The 9298-nt window shown below is 42.1% G+C and overlaps 1 protein-coding gene across 22 annotated transcripts in view; it reads left to right on the forward strand.

Moving 5' to 3' along the window:
* STAU1 (staufen double-stranded RNA binding protein 1) overlaps positions 1-1131 on the forward strand; it is a 38657-nt gene extending 37526 nt beyond the window's left edge. For all 22 annotated transcript variants that reach the window (XM_085241239.1, XM_085241230.1, XM_085241238.1 and 19 more), the window contains one exon: positions 723-1131. The gene's annotated coding sequence lies outside the window, so the exon portion shown is untranslated. The remainder of the gene's footprint in view (positions 1-722) is intronic.
* The last annotated feature ends 8167 nt before the right edge of the window (positions 1132-9298 follow it).

Consider the following 9298-nt stretch of genomic DNA (forward strand, 5'->3'; position numbering starts at 1 on the left):
ATTTTTTTTTTCTTTTGTCTCTTTTCAGTAGTGTTAAAATGGAATGTTGCATATGAAGTCAGGAAACCTTTGTTGTGGATTTATTTTACTTGTGAATGAGATATTCTCCATGCCTTATAAGTGGATAAACGTCAGCTTTCAGCAAATTTCTTTTTTGCAGAGAGGGATTGCTTTTGGTGTTTTTTTTTTTTTTTTCTTCCTTTGCTTCTGTGAGGGATCATATGTAATATCTTCTGAAGACTTGGCTATTTGTTTAGGGTTTCACTAATGCTTTAGAAAATATGCATAAGAAAATTTTGCTTCATTTAGTAAACATGGCTGGCTTCATTCAGTTGCAGCCTGATCTTGCTGTTTGTGTAACCCATGTTCAGCTGTTACAGCTCTGAGGGAGGCTGAAGAGCACAAATGTGACCTTTCTGTATAGCACACTAGAACTCTAAAGGAGTATGAGTGATCTGTGTCAGATGGCAGAGCTGATCAAATACATACTCTGGCACCCTCTGCTCAGTTCCCCAGACTTTAATCAAATACTATGAAATTCCCCAAAATTTTTTTTCCAAGAGTGTTTCCTATTTGGAGTGCCTGGTAGTACAGTAGTTCTTGTGGCTGTTTGCAGAACAATCCTTACCATCTTAAAGAATGTTGGGGGTGAGATTTGAAAGCTGTATTTTTGCTGTTTGATATGGAGTGAACTGACATGATGTTGGATGTTTTCTTGACAGGTTGAGTAGATCTCTCAGAAGGCCTCAGGATTTGCTGTTATTTCAAAGTACTAGCTGAAAGCTGTCTTCTGCTAGTGATGTTTCTCTCCATGCTGCTGCCTGTAATCCTTGTCCACACTACAGCATCCATATCACTGAAACAACTCTTGTGCCTTTTCTCTTGGTCTTGCCAACTCACAGATGGCAGGTGTTGTGTTTTTCCCTTCATATGATGTATTTAATCATAATGGATTCTGGAATTTGCTGCATGTTCTATGTAATAGGATGATTTTTGTCTGCAAGGGCTGTATTCACTACCTGACAACTAATGTTACTTGACATTAAAATAAGCCTGAAAAACCTGTTGTCATATCCGATGGTCTTGTGTACAAGGTTTTTTTAATAAAATCTGAGTACTGTATGAACTCAACTGTTGAATGAAATTGTCTTCCAGATTTTTAACAGCCAATTTCTGTATGCCCTAATTGTTGGTTTTTGGAGTCGGGTGGTGATAGTATATCTCTGTGGTGACTTTCCATTGAACTGTTTTCTGCTTCTGTTAAGGAGAAAGGGTCATGGTCTCATGGCAAGATAGCTACTCCTCACATACTCTGAAGCAAAAGGTGCTTAACTGAGATGTGCAGCTGCTGATATTCCCTAGGAAACTATAGTACACTGGAAGTAGCTGGCATAAAAAGATGTAGGATATCATGTTCCAGGTAAGTAGGTCACAGTAGCTTTGCAAAATCTTCCATATATGATTCCTTCAGAGAGTTAACTGTAATCTAGGAAGGAAGAGAAGCTGATACCAGCTTCTGTAAGGATTTGGGTCTCTCCCTTGTGCAGTGTGATCAGCTAGCAAAAACAACTACTGCTGGTTAGAGACTATTGGCAGATGTTGATTCAGCTCCTGCAACCTTCCCCTGGATACTTTTTGGCAGTCTTCCTGATCTGCAGAGCAGGAGAATTAATTATGTATGTGCTGAAGTAGGGAAACACTGAACAAGATGGTTTCCCTAAAACCAGAGAGGTAGTTGGAGCCCTAGAGAATGTTGCTTCTTGTACCTCCAGACTTGTAGTAGCTCTGTAAAATACACATACCTGGCCTCAATGGGAGCAAAACATTGTATCAGTGAACTTGTACTGTGCAATGTCCACTTGAGGCTGAATAGTATTAAGTGCTTTCTGCATGAAGGTTTTCTTCATCTGTTATGAGCATTAGCCTGGCAATCAAACGGTGTCTCCATAGCACACAAACAGACCTTGGCAGATGGCTCATGCAGGTCCTGGTCTGGTAGCATCTGTATAGCCCATTGGCAATGCAAATGAAGTAAAGCAGCCTCTTGAATTCAAGCTGCTGTGGAAAGCTGGGACATGTTGTATTAACTGAGTGTCTCAACACAAGTTGAGATTGAAACCCTAGGCCTAGTGATGGAAGTAGTCAGTTACCTAAGTGCTGCTGTTGAGAAGCAGCACAGTAGTTAGTACGTTCATTAGGAATGCATTTTAAAACCAGTCCTGCAGCCTCATTAGTTTCCTGAGGAGTAGGGCCACCTGTCTGTGTGTTGCTAGTCCTGGGCTAGCTCTGATGTATCATGCATGCAAATACTAAGTGGCTGCTGCCTGAAGCAACTGGATGCTTATGCCCTACAGTGAGCTAGCTAGCAGCCACAATTCTGCTTGAAGCACTTGAAGGACAAAAATGAGAAGTGAGTGGATAACAGGCTAAGGAAATGTGCAGCAGGAAATAATTCCTTAAATTTTAAGTATTTAAGTGCTATTTTTACTGCTTGATAGCAACGTCTTAATTAATACTTAATAGCTTGGTAGTTATTTACAGCCCCTAGAATCTCTGCAGGGCATTTCCATTTCTTATAACTGTAAATAACAGTTTCAGTCATTGTAGGAGGGGATTTGATATCTGAACTGACAATGGTCTTGAGCATGTATGTCTAAAAGGATATGGTGATGATGGAAAATTATTAATCAGCATGTAAAAAAGGATCCATTAAACTGGATAGAGATTTTTCTCAATAACTATGAACTGCATAATCTCTTGAAGGAACATATTGATGAGGGATCAGGGCTGCTAGTAAAACTTGATCTAATGAGAGTATCTACCAGCAAGCTTTCTACAGACTGGAGTAGGGACTGCTAGTTGTCCAATGGGACAGGTGTATCTTGAAAAGTCCTTTGTGTGTTCTTATCTCTTGCCAAGCACTTCTGGTGCTACTCACATATGTGCAGGGATGAATGATAGCACTGAAGATGGCTGATCTGCTGTAAGCAACTCGGGAGCATTCCAGGGAGGGTGCAGGCTGGTGAGCTGGAGGAACTGAATTGCATGCAGTGAGCTGGGCTCACGGATCTGACCTGGCAGCTGCAGGGGGTGCTGTGTGCATACCTCTCCCAGAGCTTAGTTAAGGTCCAAACAGATAGGTTTTACTCATCAACTGCTCATTTGTGTGCTTTTAGTTGGGATGCTTTCACTTTGTCACTATAGTAGTTTGCTGTAGTAACAGTGGAGTAGTGTTTGAGATTTGCCTGTGTGAACAATTAGTTTGACAGTGGAGAGATATTCTGAAAGTCACATGCAAGTAAATCTGAACTTGTCAGAGGCTTTTATATTTGGAAGGGTAGAGGTGGTCTTCTATACTGACAGGCTTTTGTTTCAAAGCTTTTTTTTTTTTCTGGTGTGGTTTTTAATGCACCTGCAAACAGCAGGGTGCCATAGGTTCTGTTTCATTATACATCTGCTGCCATAATCTTTCTGGAACTGATTTGGTTCTAGAGCGCCTTCCTTGGCACTCCTTCCAGACCTGTGTTCCAAATCCCCGTGCCCTGTGAGGAGAGGCTGTGTGTGGTCCTTGGCAGCTCTGAGCACTGCTGTGCTCTGAGTTCGGGTAATTTCCCCATGCGTAACAGCAAGCTATTCAAAAACTTGAGCTGCAATGGACTTTGTAGTACTACAGCTTACAGCTGTGCAGTGAATTAAGCTTCCCTGGTAATAGAGAAACCATGAAATGAACTTCATTGGCTCTATCAATGCAGGTAAAATCACCCCATTTGAAAATCTCTCAGTATAGCCCTTTGTTAAAAGATGGGAGATTTACACTGAATTTAAAAGCAATTTTCACCTGGCATTTGTTGCCCCAGTGTTGCCTGACTTCTGCAGACACTGGTCACCCCTGACTGTGACGGCTGGGTGTTTTGAATGAAGTAATGAAGGCAAGAAGGAATGTTTTGGACAAAGGCTGACTGAGAGCCTGTTCTGATTGTATCTCTTCACAGAGAGCTCCCTGCCATCTCTAAGAGACAAGCAAAGGAAAATCACAGTGTATCCTGGGCTCTTATTCTGCTGCTGTGAAGTGGCTGAAGAGGGCAGTGAGGACAAAGACAGGATTTGTCAGCTCCATCAGTTATAACAGAAACAGGCAATTGTTGTATTGTATATACTTGGGTAACTTTCTAAAACTGAAATCTACAGTCACTAGGCTGATATGTTTAAGCAAATGTTTACTTTTCTGAAACAGCTCTGTTTCCTGGTGCCATGAGCATTTGAGAGGAAGATTATTTCTTTGGATGTTGCTTTTAATAGCTGTGTTTTCATACACAGTGAGAGGTTTCACGTTTGTATTCTCTAAGATTCAGAAATGGTTTTTTTGACTGCGTGTGGATTTTTTAACTTTTTTAGAGCCATCTGTTAAGTGTGTGCATTAGCTAATGGGATAGCACACTCCTTTTACTCATTGCTGCTTCTACTGTTTGTATTGTTGTCTCTGCCTTAATCTCTGTTCATCAATAGATAAAATTACTAAATTATGAGCTATGATAACAGGCTAGACGCTATTGTGGACAGCAATGAAGTAAAACTTGGTTCTGTAGCTGTCCTAGAAAGATACAGATTTAGGGACGCTCAAGCAGTCCTACAGACAGGGAAAAAATATTTTTTGTTGAAGCAGGGTTTTTTTCTCTAACAGCTTATCTTTAGATGTTCTGCAGTTAGAACCTTTCCTGATCCACCCTTTTTGCCACTTCCCTTGCATCAGTGGGGTGAAGTCTGCCATCTCAGTGCAACCCAGGCTTGTTTTGGCAGTGTGGGATCTGCTGGCACAACGTTGCCAGCTCAATATTGAAGATAATAGATAAAGTACTTTGTGCTAGACATGGTGTAAATTAGGAGCAATTCCATTACATTTTCTAGGATTGTTTTTGAGTTCTTGGAAATGAGTTCAGGGCTGGTTCTGAGTTACATGAGATCTGCGTGATTTCTTTAGCATTATATTTAGAAAGCATCCACTGTAGAGTCTGCACTTCTTTGGTGCCTGTCACTTGCTGTTTGTTTTTGCATGCTGTGGCAGGGTCACCTTGAAGTCTTCCCTCTAGTGCTGAGAATAAGCTTGACTTCTGTAGCCTTTTCTCAAACCAGATATTAAAGCCAAGTGTTGTCTCATTTCTCCACTTCACACAGACTCCTTTGGGTAACTTTCCTCAGCAAGGATGTCCGGGGTAAGAAAGACTAGCAGATGTGATCTCAGCATTGACTATACAAAGAAGTAAGGCATGTTGCTCATCTCCAGGTGGGAAGCATCCCTCCAGCAGGCTCATCTAGTGCTTGAGTGTGGTAGGTAAGCAGATGCAGTCCCACATGGTTGTGCTTGCCCAGATGAATTCCCTGAAGCTCGTTCCTGAAAGTTGCTCTCCAAAGGTGGTGCAGTACATCAGTACCTAGGGGTTGGCCTGGGGTAGGTCATGCTTTCTGCTCCACATGTGCTCGTATTTCCCACTGTGGGTGGCCTCAAATGTGTTCAACAGCTTACTGCTTCTGGTTCAGAGCTGATCTGTAATAGGAAGGGTGAGACTTTTGATCCTCCCACATACACTGGAATGCTTGCGCATCAGTCCAGGATAGAGCCTGGACCTAAGGAAGCAGCTAACTTGGATACCATTTCTCAGAAGAAACACTGAAGTCTACCTCTGTCTTTGTTTAATAACTGTATGTGCACTTCCACTATGCTGCACATCTGTAATGGTTGTAGACATTGCCCTACTCATGAGCTGCTATCTCATGCTTCTGGTCGCAAACCCTTGGCAGGCTCATGGGAGTGTTGCTCTTACTGTTGCACTGGCTTAGTCTTCATTCATGTTCTTAAGAATTTTGTCTACCAGGAAGAGAGGAAAACATTTTATTCTCCTGAGAGAAGATCTGTCTTGAGAGCAAATCCATTTTCTTATAGATGTGGGTCAAGCCCTTCACAACAACAGTTCAGAGAAGACTTTTCCTTTGAGTATTCACTGATGGTGTTTTACAGCAGAATATTTGTAGGTACAATTTTCTTGGAAATTTGCAGAGGAGGACTGGAATTGTCCGAGAAGTTCTGTTAATCAGCAATTTATGTTGCTGTGAAAACACCTTCATGGGACTTGTGAAAACTGCCTGGAAAAATGGTTGTCAAAGGTACTAACAGCAATTTGCATCTCTTGTTGGTTTGTAGCTTACCTAAACCTATACAATGGGCACATGGTCCACAACCACCAAGTTGGTGTTGTATCATGAGGGTGACACACATGAAGCTGGTCTCGATTGCCCTTGGTCATGGCTTCCCTCTGCAAACCCTGTCACTCTTCTGAACCATGACACATTCTCCCTGGCAGTCTTTCCTCTGATCTGGAGTGCTATGCCAGGTACCAAAGTGATGTCAGAATCCTTCAATGTCAGATTGCTAGAGGTAAAGGCAAGTAGTAACATCAATGGGGGGGGACCAGGTAGACCTGCTTTTACTTAGCCTTTTGGCAAGTAGAAGGCATGGTGAGGAGTCATCTTGTTAGTTTTATATAGCAGGTACAAATCTGCCCCTTACTCTTCTTTTCCTGGCTCCCTTTTTTCTTTTATTCCTCCAGAGAAAGGTACTTGTAAGAATAAAGCAGAGTAGAGGAGAAGCATAGATGTATTTTCTCAGTGAAGGAACGCAGGCAGAGTCAGGGCTGTGACTGCCAGACTTGCACTACAAATGCTGGGTGCATGGTCCCTGTGTTACATGAAGTGGACCTGATGGGCACGAAAGATGTCATAGCCTGTTGTGTGAGAGATGTGATATAGTCTTTTCTTTCCAAGTGGGTGCCTCTTACTTCCTTGCTGCCTTCTGCCTGTCTGAACTATGACAGGTAATCTGACAAAGACACATCCAGGGAAGAGCCTAATGATTTTTCTCTCACAGTGAAAAAGAAAGCTCACTGATACCTGGGTGTTGTCAGAGGTTCCCACTGTCTGATGGAGTTTGTCTATCCATCACAGCACTGTTCCTCCATCTGTGGCTCAGGAGCTATGAGGAGGGAGATGTAAAGCCATATATGGGAGGCCAGCAGGGTTAGTGGAAGACAGGAGCTTTCAGGTCTTCAGGAGTGCATTGTTGGCTTCAGCCACAGGTGACAGGCTTGTCAGTGAGCTGTGGTTTCCTGTAGGTTTGCCTGATCTGTAAACCTAATGAGATCCCTGAGAGATGGTGGGATTAGCTCTATAGAGAGAACTGTGATGGAATTGGAGCATCTCACAGGCTTTCATCTTCAGTTCCCTCATACTGAGAGGAAAGGTTGTTTGGGCTTATAATGCCAATTTCTTAAACTCATTAGGAATATCATTGAAATCCTTTTAAAATGACATTATTTAAAGTCTAGTGACCTCCTCTGTCATCTGGATGTCCCATCCTGAATGTTTTCTGTAAGGCTTTCAGAGTCAGGTACATTGTTGATAGCAATGTTATAATATGATTTAGACAAAAACTCACAATGCTTTATTGATTTTTAAAGTGACTTGGTGGAGTCACAAAGGTCTATGGAAATACAGTTTTGAGAAAAGGAACAAAAAGCTTCAAACATCTTTTGCTATACTGTGTTAGGTTAGAATTCTGGTCTAACCTCTGAACAATAGCTTTGTATTCTGTAGGCAACTCTGTAACCTCAAAGAACGCCTCTGGCTTCAAGGATTGTCTTGATCAATTCATGGCTGGATCGTCCACCGATCTCCTACTATAATACACAGGTCCTCACCAGCTGCCTCAGTCCCTCTCCCTCAGTCACTTCATAGTGGTCAACTTGGCAGGGACAAGGTTTACTCTAAAACTGATGATCCCATGCAACTGCAGTGTTGTTCGCTATCTGTAGGACTCACAGAGTCACAAAACCCTGTGGCGGTTGTTACATTTAATTTTATCATTCCAGCTTGTTCATTCAGCAAATTGCATCCCTTTACCATCTGTAGCACGATTGTCCAAAATTGCCATTTGTCTCCACACCATGCAAAACATGTAGGGTCTTATGGCCCATATCCTCAAGACAATCAGCCACCAGGCAAATACCATTGGAAGACCTGGAGAGGTGAACTTGGTATTGTGCCTGTGTAAACTTGTTGTGAGGTCCCAGGGCAAAACCAGTTCAGAGAAACCAAAAGGAAAACGTGCAGTTTCCTTCTTCCTAAATTTTAGCATCCTCTGGTTGTGTAACTTCCACAATGGCTAATTAGGGCGTTCCTAAAAGAAGGCAGTAAGAATGCAAAAGAATCTGAAAGAATGCACTTTCAGATATGAGGAAACTCCCATCTTCGTGCAATTATCCTTGCTAATAAATCCCAATGAACGTGTATACTTGATGGATTAATGCCTTCCTATGCCCTTGACAGCTTCTGCTCTCATTGTAGAAAATAAATGTGACCATTTCTGCCACGTAAATTGTATCAATTAAATAAAATCATTAAATAGGTGAGCTAATACTAAAGGTTGTGTTTATCTTCGTCCCTGCTGCTACTGTGTGCTCTTCCCCTGTTGCACTCAGAAATGTCAGTCACAAAAAGGACCCTTTATGCTGAGAGTTGACTTTTGGGAGTTTGGATCAATGTCTTGTTTTTTAGCTCTCCTTCACAGCATGTTTATTTCCTTCTTATTAATGTGCTGCAAAGTGTTTAGCCATCATCTGGAGAGACTGAATTTGTGCAGATAAGTGTTCTTGAATCTCCTGTGGAAATGCATTTCTTGTAGATAAGGCCTTTGGATTTGTCACCTAAGTGCAAGTGAGCATCTGCTGCTTTGTAGATTAACTGAAACTTTATTAATTTACAAGGGTCAGCTTACTGTTTTGGATTTCTTTTTGTCTGCTAGTACAAGGGGAAAAACAGATTTCAAGAGGCAGAATGGCTCCAAGGCTGATGAGGGTCTAGAATTTAGAATTCATTTGTTCTAGGTCTAGTTCTAGAAATGCTTCTTCAAGGTAGAAGATGCAGTGAAGACACAGAACTGCCTGCACAAATGAGGCCTATTTGGTAGATGTTTACAACACTGAAATGGTAATTTCCACACCACCTGATTGGCAGATTGCACAACATGCATCTGACTCACGGTGTGTTCGAGAAGCCCTCAGATTACCTTTGGCAGGCAAAATGGTGTGGGTCAGACAGACGTCTTCCCTTGGTGGCTTCTTCCAGGAACTCTGCATGGCAGACATTAAGCTGAGTCCTGTTCTCTGACCTCTTTGGCTTCTTGATAAAAGCAGCGTGTGATGCAAGCAGCACCTGGAGTGCAGAGCCAGATTGTGTTCAGATAAGTTTA

This window comes from Meleagris gallopavo, chromosome 22 (assembly GCF_905368555.1).
Source record: "Meleagris gallopavo chromosome 22, MGAL_WU_HG_1.1, whole genome shotgun sequence".
NCBI lineage: Eukaryota > Metazoa > Chordata > Aves > Galliformes > Phasianidae > Meleagris > Meleagris gallopavo.